The sequence below is a fragment of the Scyliorhinus torazame genome, chromosome 19 (genome assembly GCF_047496885.1).
Source record: "Scyliorhinus torazame isolate Kashiwa2021f chromosome 19, sScyTor2.1, whole genome shotgun sequence".
In the NCBI taxonomy this organism is placed as follows: domain Eukaryota; kingdom Metazoa; phylum Chordata; class Chondrichthyes; order Carcharhiniformes; family Scyliorhinidae; genus Scyliorhinus; species Scyliorhinus torazame.
The window spans coordinates 19,576,564-19,588,707 of record NC_092725.1 but is presented as its reverse complement, the minus strand read 5'-3'; the positions used below and the strand labels follow the sequence as shown (position 1 = coordinate 19,588,707).

Here is a 12,144-nt window from a genome sequence, read left to right as displayed (position 1 = left end):
CGAAACAAACCTGTTGGACTTTAACCTGGTGTTGTAAGACTTCGTACTGTGCTCACCCCAGTCCAACGCCGGCATCTCCACATCATCTCTCTTTCTCACTCTCTCTCTGTCTCTCTGTGTCTCTCTCTCTGTCTCTATCTCTGTCTCTCTGTCTCTACCTATCTTTCTCTCCCTCTGTCTCAATCTCTCTCCCTGTCTCTCTCTGCCTCACTCTCCCTGCCTTTGTCTGTCTGTCTGTGTGTCTCTCTCTCCTTGCCTCTCTCTGTCTGTCACCCTCACTCTCTGTCTTTTTCTATCTCTATGACTCTCACTCTCTCTCTGTATCTCACTCTGTCTCTCTCACTCTCTGTCTTTCAGTCTCTCTCTCTCTATTTCTTTCTAACTCTCTTTGACTTTCCCTCTGTTTGCTCACTTTTTTTCATTCTATCACTCTCTCTCAGCCTCTCCCTCTCTCTCTGACACTGTCTCTCTGTCTCTTTCTCTCTGTCTCCCTCAATGTCTCTCTGTTTCTGCATCTCTCTCTCTCTGTCTTTCTCTTTGTCTCTCTCTCTTTCTCTTTGTCTCTATCTCTGTCTCTGTCTCTCTGTCTCTGTGTCTCTATATCTCTCTTTCTATCTCTGTCTCTCTCTGTCTGACTCTCACTGTCTCTCTCTCTTTGTCTCTCTCTCTGTCTCTCTCTCTCTCTCTGACTCTATCTCTATCTCTCGTTCTACCTCTCTCTCTCTCTCTCTGTCTGACTCTCTCACTGTCTCTCTCTCTCTCTGTCTCTCTCTTTCTCTGTCCCCATTGCTCTCTCTCTCTGTCTCTCTCTCTGTCTCTCTCTCTCCCGGTCCCTATTGCTCTCTTTCTCTGACTCTCTCTCTGACTCTTTCTCTCTCTGTCTCTGTCTCTCTCTCCCTCTCTCTCGGTCCCTTTTGCTCTCTTTCTCTGACTCTCTCTCTCGCTCTCTGTCTCTCTCTCTCTCTCTCTGTCTCTCTCTCTCTTCACTCACTGTCTCTCTCTCTCTCGGATCCTATTGCTCTCTTTCTCTGACTCTCTCTCTCTCTCTCTCTGTTTCTCTGTCTGTCTCTCTCTCTGTCTCTCCCTCTGTCCATATCTCTCTGTGTCTCTCTCTCTCTCTGTTTCTCTCTCTGTCTCTCTCTCTCTCCCGAGCACTTTTGCTGTTTCTCTCTCTCTCTCTCTCGGTCTCTCTCAGTTTATTAAAAATATTTTTATTCAACGAAAAATATTCAACCAAATTGATACAAAATACAAATATATTCCAACCCCCCCCCCCCCCGACCCCTTTCCAGAACAAATTTGCAGAATAGCATCTTTACAACCATTGATGTACAATTGATAAAACCCCCCCCCCAGTCCCAAAATAACTAACAATCAAACCACACACACCCGGCAATCTGACGGTGACCAACTCTCCCCCCCCCCCCCGCCCCCCCCCCCCCCCCCCCCCCGCCCCCCGCCCCCCCGCCCCCCGCCCCCCCCGGCCGACCCTCCCATCACTTACTTGATCCTTGCAAGCACAGAACTCCCTCAGGTTGCTGAGCCTCTGTACTGGGTGCTGTTGATGAGTTCCTGTCAAACAAGACTGGTCACCGGGTTGGTTGAAGGAAGTGAAGGTGAGAGAATGCCTCCAGGAAGTCTCAGGTTCCAAAAATAGCCACCTGACGGATAGGTTACAACCCATCCACAAGAACCCCCGCCCTGGTGCTGAAGGCAGCACAGTGGTTAGCACCGTTGCTTCACAGCTCCAAGGTCCCAGGTTCGATTCCCTGCTGGGTCACTGTCTGTGCGGAGTCTGCACGTCCTCCCCGTGTCTGCGTGGGTTTCCTCCGGGTGCTCCGGTTTCCTCCCACAAGTCCCGAACGACGTACAGGTTAGGTGGATTGGCCAGAATAAATCGCCCTTAGTGTCCAAAAAAGGTTAGATGGGGTTACGGGGATACGGGGCAGGTGTGGGCTTGGGTAGGGTGCTCTTTCCAAGGGCCGGTGCAGACTCGATGGGCCGAATGGCCTCCTTCTGCTCTGCAAAGTCACTGATAAAATATTTTCGAAAAACAAGTGAATTAAACTAGCTCGAGGGCTCGGCTCCGCAGGGAGAGCCTTTACTAACCTCAGAAATCTCCGAAACGAATTAACAAATTCCAAATATGAACACCACCCATCACAGGGCCACCCAAACACATAGAACATAGAACACAGAAAATACAGCACAGAACAGGCCCTTCGGCCCACGATGTTGTGCCGAACCTTTGTCCTAGATTAATCATAGATCATCATTGAATTTACAGTGCAGAAGGAGGCCATTCGGCCCTTTGAGTCTGCACCGGCTCTTGGAAAGAGCACCCTACCCAAACTCAACACCTTCCCCCAACACCAAGGGCAATTTGGACATTAAGGGCAATTTATCATTGGCCAATTCACCTAACCCGCACATCTTTGGATTGTGGGAGGAAACCGGAGCACCCGGAGGAAACCCACGCACACACGGGGAGGACGTGCAGACTCCGCACAGACAGTGACCCAAGCCGGAATCGAACCTGGGACCCTGGAGCTGTGAAGCAATTGTGCTATCCACAATGCTACCGTGCTGCCCTTGAGAACAAATAAATCTACACTATATCATTTAACCGTAATCCATGTACCTATCCAATAGCTGCTTGAAGGTCCCTAATGTTTCCAACTCAACTACTTCCACAGGCAGTGCATTCCATGCCCCCACTACTCTCTGGGTAAAGAACCTACCTCTGATATCCCTCCTATATCTTCCACCTTTCACCTTAAATTTATGTCCCCTTGTAATGGTTTGTTCCACCCGTGGAAAAAGTCTCTGACTGTCTACTCTATCTATTCCCCTGATCATCTTATAAACCTCTATCAAGTCGCCCCTGATCCTTCTCCGTTCTAATGAGAAAAGGCCTAGCACCCTCAACCTTTCCTCGTAAGACCTACTCTCCATTCCAGGTAACATCCTGGTAAATCTTCTTTGCACCTTTTCCAAAGCTTCCACATCCTTCCTAAAATGAGGTGACCAGAACTGTACACAGTACTCCAAATGTGGCCTTACCAAAGTTTTGTACAGCTGCATGATCACCTCACGGCTCTTAAATAATTCAATCCCTCTGTTAATGAACGCGAGCACACCATAGGCCTTCTTCACAGCTCTATCCACTTGAGTGGCAACTTTCAAAGATGTATGAACATAGACCCCAAGATCTCTCTGCTCCTCCACATTGCATGTGGGGGGAATCGTGCCAAACCCAACTTCCTTGCAAAACGGCGCCGCCTTAGCCTGGGGAGAGCTACGTGACTCCCGGCAAGCTCCGATCCGACATCTTAATATATCCTCACCCAGTGACCCCCCCCCCCCTCCCCGCATCCGACACTCCTTTGCCCAAATGCCCGTGGACCACACATCCTCCTGAGGCAGCTGCCCAGCACGTGGCTTCTGTCTCCGCCATCTGCGGGCTGGATCCAGCTCAGGGGGGGCCGCCATTACCCCCTCCCCCACCATCTCCCAGGAGCGCGTGCGCCATGACTCCGGTCGGGCTGAGCGCCCTCGGCCCCCCCCCCCCCCCCCCCTCTGGGCAATCCGACCACCCTCTGAAGTCTGTCCCCTCGATCGATTTTCCAGGCCGGCCTGTCCTCGCCCTCGAACCCTGATTACCGGTCGCCATCTTGGCCCTTTCCACTTCCAATCGAACGGTGGGGGTCGCTCGGCCCTCGACAGAGAAACCCCCTACCTCCTCCGCAGCTCCGCGCCCTGCTGCCTGGCCACCTCGCCCGCTGCAGCCAGGGCTCCTCTGACAGGCGACGTTCGGAGAACCATCGGAATGTTACAGCGCAGAAAGAGGCTCTGCGGCCTATCTTGTGTATATCCAGCCCGCCGACTCCCAGGGGCCCTTTCTAATCCCGCCTTCCTGCTCCCGGTCCACAGCCCTGGATCTTACAGCACTGAAGGTGCAGATCCAGACGTGAGCGTCTCTGCCTCCGCCAATCCCAGGCTCCCGCTACCCTTTGCGTGAAGAAACCTCTTCCTCATGTCCCCTCGGCACCTTCTGCCTCTTATCTTGGATCTACACCCCCTGGCTCTAGAATTCTCCGCCAAGGGAAACAATTTTATCCTGTCCCGCCCTATCTCTTCCCCCTCATAATTTTGTACACCTCAATTAAGTCACCCCTCAGCCTGTATTTGTTCCGAGGTAAATAACCCCAATCTATCTAATCCGTCCTCGTAGCCGCACTTTTCCAGCCCTGGCAACATTCGTGTGTGATGAACGGTTACTGCCTTATCATCATGTAAGGTGATGTCCCCTTTAAGACCGGGCTTGGAACCCTGGGGACTCCGCCTCTGGCTCCGCCCATCTGGGAGCCATACATAAAGGCCTGCCTCATGGTCTGTGTAGCAGTCAGCTCTCGTCTCTAGCTGTAGCATAGTTATTAGTCTAATAAAGCCTTCTTTACAGTTTAATCTCTAAGCATCATTATTGAGGGTACTTCAATTTATTAGACTAAACTAGATTCAGGATGGACGCAGGCCTAAAACCAGAGAAGCTTAATCTGGAAGCACGAACGCCGGAGGCAAAGGAAATTTTTTAATACTGGCTGCGGTGCTTCGAGGCCTACCTGGACTCCGCAGAGACTCCCATCCTGGGGCCACACAAGCTGCGATCGAGTTGCTCCGCAAGCGGTTTGTCAAACCCATCAATGAGGTGCACGCCCGGCACCTGCTCTCTACCTGCCAGCAGCGCTCGGGGGAATCGCTCGACGAGTTTGTTGAAAAACTCACCGCGCTTGCCAGGGACTGTGACCATCAGGATGTGACAGGGGAAGTCCATATGAACCTGCACATCAGGGACGCTTTCGTGTCCGGCATCCGCTCGACCTACATCCGGCAGCGGCTGCTCGAAAACGGGGCAAACGACCTCCAGGAGACGCTAACGCACGCCTCCTCGCTAGCGGTGGCCCGACATAACTTGGGTACGTACCCCGCGGACTCTGCCAGCACCCCCCGGACTTCCTCAGACTCAACCGTATTACAGGCCTGCACCACGTGGCGACCCGCTCACCATGGGAGCACACCATGCTACTTCTGCGGGCAGGGCCAGCACCCACGCCCACGCTGCCCAGCCCGCTCCGCGATCTGCAGCGACTGCGGGAAGAAAGGGCACTTTGCGAGGGTCTGCCTGGCCAGACCCAGGGGCCAGAAAAACAAAGAACAGCCGGCCTGAAAATCAGGTTCACGGACCTGCAGGCCTCACAATGCTGCTGTGCACCGACCCGACACGCCCTCTTCTGACGCGTCATCAGCCTCGTGCGAATCATGGGAGCGTCCATCTTGGCGGCGGCCATCTTCTCGACTAGATTCAGGATGTACGCAGGCCTAAAACCAGAGAAGCTCAATCTGGAAGCACGAACACCGGAGGCGAAGGAAATTTTTAAATACTGGCTGCGGTGCTTCGAGGCCTACCTGGACTCCGCAGAGACTCCCATCCTGGGGCCACGCAAGCTGCGTCTACTCCACGCCCGGGTGAGTCACAGAATCTCCGCCATGCTCGAAAAGGCGACGACTTATGAGGAAGTGATCGAGTTGCTCCGCAAGCGGTTTGTCAAACCCATCAATGAGGTGCACGCCCGGCATCTGCTCTCTACCTGCCAGCAGCGCTCGGGGGAATCGCTCGACGAGTTTGTTGAAAAACTCACCGCGCTTGCCAGGGACTGTGACCATCAGGATGTGACAGGGGAAGTCCATATGAACCTGCACATCAGGGACGCTTTCGTGTCCGGCATCCGCTCGACCTACATCCGACAGCGGCTGCTCGAAAATGGGGCAAAAGACCTCCAGGACATGCTAACGCTCGCCTCTTCGCTGGAGGTGGCCCGACATAACTTGGGTACGTACCCCGTGGACTCTGCCAGCCCTCCCCCGGACTTCCTCAGACTCAGCCATATTACAGGCCTGCGCCACACGTCGACCCGCTCACCATGGGAGCACACCATGCTACTTCTGCGGGCAGGGCCAGCACCCACGCCCACGCTGCCCAGCCCGCTCCGCGACCTGCAGCGACTGCGGGAAGAAAGGGCACTTTGCGAGGGTCTGCCTGGCCAGACCCAGGGGCCAGAAAAACAAAGAACAGCCGGCCCGAAAATCAGGCTCTCAGGCCCGCAGGCCTCGCAATGGTGCTGCGCACCGACCCGACACGCCCTCTTCTGACGCGTCATCAGCCTCGTGCGATTCATGGGAGCGTCCATCTTGTCGGCGGCCACCTTCTCGACCCGACATGTGCAGCCGGCGGCGGCCATTTCACGAGTCCGACTCAGCTGACGCCGCCGACTACCCGCGACTGGGTGCGATCACCCTCGATCAAACTCAGCCAAAACACCTGCAGAACTCCATGATGCAGGTCCAGGTCAATGGGCACGACACTGCATGCCTCTTCGACTCCGGGAGCACGGAGAGCTTTATCCACCCTGAAACGGTAAGGCGCTGCTCCCTACGCACCCATCCCGCATCCCAAACCATAGCCTTCTTTACAGTTTAATCTCTAAGTGTCATTCTCTGGAGCAATTCCGTCTTCCCTGTGATGTGGTGACCAGAACTGAACACAATACTCCAGTTGTGGCCTCAACAGTGTTTTATACAATCCCGACAATTATATCCTGACTTTTACATTCTAAACCTCGGCCATTCCACCTCCTGAAACATCACGCCGCAGTTTCTGACGCTCCGCAGCCAGACATTTGATGTTAAGGGTGTGCCCCTTGGCGCTGACAGTGCCTCTGCCGCCATTTTGTTCCCCTCCCCCGAGGTGCGTGACGTCTCTGCCTTCGGAGCTGTTTCCTGCATTTCTGGTTGCCTTTGTTGTGGATTCGCTAAGACATCGAGTGTTAATAATATCGGGAGCAATTTCCACGCCGATAGTGCCAAAGTTACGATTTCCCGCCGGGAGCACCCAGACATGCAGCTGCTCCGCTACAGGCAGCACCACTTCCACTCTCTGTCTCTTGCGACATTCTGTATAATGTCTAGCACATTAAGGGTTAATGCAATACTCTAACCGACCACCAGGTGGAGCTGGGGAGCCGACCTATAAAAAGGAATGCCTCTCGGGCTTCTGGGAGAGAGGGTAGAGAAGGCGGGAGAAGGCTACAGAGAATAGGAGCAGACCAGAGAACAATTAAAGATAGTGCGCGTGAGACAGATTTTCGTATAGTATAGATTGTAGTTTAGTTATAATATTGCTTCTTTTAAGAATAGTGATCGAACTTTATGTTAAGTAATGTAATAAATTTTAGCTTTGTTTACTTGACTTAGCTTTTTGTGGTCTTTGTGTACACTACGAAGTCCATCCTGAATAAGAGCAGCAGAGTGAACGCCACATGGTACCAGACAGTGATTCTTAAAAGCACAGCAAATAGTTTAGTTAGTCAGATTGGTCAGATTAGTCAGATGGGGCTGGTTTAGCACACTGGGCTAAATCGCTGGCTTTTAAAGCAGACCAAGGCAGGCCAGCAGCACAGTTCAATTCCCGTACCAGCCTCCCCGAACAGGCGCCGGAATGTGGCGACTAGGGGCTTTTTACAGTAACTTCATTGAAGCCTACTTGTGACAATAAGCGATTTTCATTTTATTTCAATTCATTAGTTTTCAAAGACAAGAAGGAAGAACCATCGCACTACTAACCAGGGGCGAAATTCTCCGGCGATGTCCGCCGACCGGCGCAAATCAGTCCGGCACCGCGCCACCCCAAAGGTGCGGAATCCTCTGCATCTTGAGCTGAGCCCTAACCTTGAGAGGCTAGGCCCGCGCCGGACTGATTTCAGCCCCGCCAGCTGGCGGGAAAGGCCTTTGGTGCCCCGCCAGCTGGTGCGGAAATGACATTGCCGGGTGGCGCATACGCGGGAGCATGGTGGAGACCATGGCGAAGGCGGAAGGAAAAGAGTGCCCCCACGGCAAAGGCGCGCCCGCCGATCGGTGGGCCCCGATCGTGGGCCAGGCCACCGAGGGGGCACGCCCAGGGGCCAGATCGCCCCGCGCCCCCCCGAGGACCCCGGAGCCCGCCCGCGCCGCCTTGTCCCGCCGTTAAGAGAGGTGGTTTAATCCACGCCGGCGGGACAGGCATTCCAGCAGCGGGACTTCGGCCCATCCGAGCCGGAGAATCGCCGGGGGGGGGGGCCCGCCAACCGGCGCGGCGCGATTCCCGCCCCCGCCAAATCTCCGGTGCCGGAGAATTCGGCAACCGGCGGGGGCGGGATTCACACCAGCCTCCAGCGATTCTCCAACCCGGCAGGGGTCGGAGAATCCCGACCATGAGCTCAAAGTCAGCACCGAACTCCAGGCTGCAAGGTGGAAGGTCTACAAAAGCCCAAGAACTTCAAGACGACTGGTAAACTCAATCTAAATTGGCGTTTGAATTAAATTTATCTGCCTGCACGCTGGGATGAGCTGCAGATCAGTGTAAAATTACGCTTCTCCTAACTCCGCAAGCAATCAAGTTGTATAATTCTTTCTAATTTGAGACAGCGATGATAAAAACAATTTGAGCTGGTAATTAAAGAATTCGACAACTATTGTGAAGCCCAGGTGAATGAAACGTATGCACGCTACATGTTCAAGAAAAGGGTGCAGCAACGGCAAATCGATTGATTCATTTATTGCTAGTCGCAGACTCTGAGCTCAAACGTGCTGTTTTTCGTCAGTATCAGATTCAATGATCCGCGATCAAATTGTTGTTGGCGTTAACGATGGGCGGTTGAGTGAGCGATTACTTTGTCGTGCAATCCTGTCTTTAGGTGAAGTAATTAATCTCCAGGGCTAGCGAACAGGCTCCAAATCAATATGCAGAGTTTAAACCTAGGGAAAAGGACGTGGAAACGGGAAACGTGGCTGACACCTTTAACTCAGTGACGCAGTTGAGACGTCAGTGAGCCACTGTAGGCGGCCATTTGGTTATTTTTTTCTTAAGGGGCAATTTAGAATAATAGATACCTGGGAGTGAGTTTCTGACTGGAATCTAATTTAGGGATTCGGGGCGGTTTATATACAGAATAACAGATACCCGGGAGTGAGTTTCTGACTGGAATCTAAACGAGGGGTTCGGGTTGGTTTATATATAGAATAACAGATACCCGGGAGTGTGTTACAGACTGGAATCTAATCGAGGGGTTCGGGGTGGTATCTATATAGAATAACAGATACCCGGGAGTGAATTACAGACTGGAATCTAATTGAGGGGTTCGGGCTGGTTTATATATAGAATAACAGATACCCGGGAGTGTGTTACAGACTGGAATCTAATCGAGGGGTTCGGGGTGGTTTATATATAGAATAGCAGATACCCGGGAGTGAGTTACAGACTGGAACCTAATCGAGGAGTTTGGGGTGGTTTATATATTGAATAACAGATACCCGGCAGTGAGTTACAGACTGGAATCTAATTGAGGGGTTCGAGCTGGTTTATATATAGAATAACAGATACCCGGGAGTGTGTTACAGACTGGAATCTAATCGAGGGGTTCGGGGTGGTTAATATATATAATAACAGATACCCGGGAGTGAGTTTCTGACTGGAATCTAATCGAGCGGTTCGGGGTGGTTTATATAAAGAATAACAGATCCCCGGGAGTGAGTTACAGACTGGAATCTAATCGAGGGTTTCGGGGTGGTTTATATATAGAATAACAGATACCCGGGAGTGAGTTACAGACTGGAATCTAATCGATGGGTTCAGTGTGGTTTATATATAGAATAACAGATACCCGGGAGTGAGTTACAGACTAGAATCTAAATGAGGGATTTAGGGAGGTTTATATATAGAATAACAGATACCCGGGAGTGAGTTACCGACTGGAATCTAATCGAGGGGTTCAGGGAGGTTTATATATAGAATAACAGATACCCGGGAGTGAGTTACAGACTGGAATCTAATCAAGGGGCTCGGGGTGGTTTATATATAGAATAATAGATACGCTGGAGTGAGTTACAGACTGGAATCTAATCGAGGGGTTCGGGGTGGTTTATATATAGAATAATAGATACCCGGGATTGAGTTACAGTTAGGAATCTACTCGAGGGCTCCGGTTGGTATATATATAGACTAACAGATACCCGGGAGTGAGTTACAGACTGGAATCTAATCGAGGGGTTCAGGGTGGTTTATTTAACGAATAACAGATACCCGGGAGTGAGTTACAGACTGGAATCTAAGCGAGGGGATCGGGATGGTTTATATGCAGACTAACAGATAGCCAGGAGTGAGGTACAGACTGGAATCTAATCGAGGGGTTCGGGATGGTTTATATGTAGAATAACAGATACCCGGGAGTGAGTTACTGACTGGAATCTAATTGAGGGTTCGGGGTGGTTTATATATAGAATAACAGATACCCGGGAGTGAGTTACAGACTGGAATCTAATCGAGGGATTCAGGGTGGTTTATATATGGAATAACAGATACCCGGGAGTGAGTTACAGACTGGAATCTAATCGACGGGTTTGGGATGGTTTAGATATAGAATAACAGATACCCGGGAGTGAGTTACAGACAGGAATCTAATCGAGGTGTTCGGGGTGGATTAGATATAGAATAACAGATACCCAGGATTGAGTTACAGACTGGAATCTAATCGAGGGGTTCGGGGTGGTTTATATATAGAATAACAGATACCTGGGAGTCAGTTACAGACTGGAATCTAATCGAGAGGTTGGGGGTGGTTTATATATAGAATAACAGATACCCGGGAGTGAGTTTCTGACTGGAATCTCATCGAGCGGTTCGGGGTGGTTTATATATAGAATAACAGATACCCGGGAGTGAGTTACAGACTGAAATCTAATCAAGGGGTTCGGAGTGGTTTATATACAGAATAACAGATACCCGGGAGTGAGTTACAGACTGGAATTTAATCGAGGGGTTCTGGGTGGTTTATATATAGAATAACTGATACCCGGGAGTGAGTTACAGACTGGAATCTAATCGAGGGCTTCGGGGTGGTTTATATATATAATAACAGATACCCGGGAGTGAGTTTCAGACTGGAATCTAATCGAAGGGTTCAGGGTGGTTTATATATAAAATAACAGATACCCGGGAGTGAGTTACAGACTGGAATCTAATCGAGGGGTTCAGGGTCGTTTATATATAGAATAACAGATACCCGGGAGTGAGTTACAGGCTGGAATTTAATCGAGTGATTTGGGGTGGTTTAAACATAGAATAACAGATACCCGGGAGTGAGTTACAGACTGAAATCTAATCAAGTGTTTAGGGTGGTTTATATATAGAATAACAGATACCCGGGAGTGAGTTATTGACTGGAATCTAATCAAAGGGTTCAGGGTGGTTTATATATAAAATAACAGATACCCGGAAGTGAGTTACAGACTGGAATCTAATCGAGGGGTTCGGGATGGTTTATATATAGAATAACAGATACCCGGGAGTGAGTTACTGACTGGAATCTAATTGAGGGTTCGGGGTGGTTTATATATAGAATAACAGATACCCGGGAGTGAGTTACAGACTGGAATCTAATCGAGGGATTCAGGGTGGTTTATATATGGAATAACAGATACCCGGGAGTGAGTTACAGACAGGAATCTAATCGAGGTGTTCGGGGTGGATTAGATATAGAATAACAGATACCCAGGATTGAGTTACAGACTGGAATCAAATCGAGGGGTTCGGGGTGGTTTATATATAGAATAACAGATACCCAGGATTGAGTTACAGACTGGAATCTAATCGAGGGGTTCAGGGTGGTTTATTTTTAGAATAACAGATACCCGCGAGTGAGTTACAGACTGGAATCTAATCGAGGGATTCGGGGTGGTTTATATTTAGAATAACAGATACCCGGGAGTGAGTTACAGACTGGAATCTAATCGAGGGGTTCGGGGTGGTTTATATATAGAATAACAGATACCCGGGAGTGAGTAACAGACTGGAATCTAATCGAGGGGTTCGGGGTGGTTTATATATAGAGTAACAGATACCCGGGAGTGAGTTACAGACTGGAATCTAATCGAGGGTTTCGGGGTGGTTTATATATAGAATAACAGATACCCGGGAGTGAGTTACAGACTGGAATCTAATCGAGGAGTTCGGGGTGGTTTATATATAGAATAACAGATATCTGGGAGTGAGAT

At 50.6% G+C, this 12,144-nt stretch overlaps 1 protein-coding gene across 1 annotated transcript in view; it reads right to left on the bottom strand.

Moving 5' to 3' along the window:
• The window catches only part of LOC140396037 (carbonic anhydrase 4-like), a 120,294-nt gene extending 118,734 nt beyond the window's left edge, over window positions 1-1,560 (bottom strand). The window contains exon 1 of the mRNA XM_072484102.1: window positions 1,505-1,560. The gene's annotated coding sequence lies outside the window, so the exon portion shown is untranslated. The remainder of the gene's footprint in view (window positions 1-1,504) is intronic.
• Between the last annotated feature and the right edge of the window lie 10,584 nt (window positions 1,561-12,144).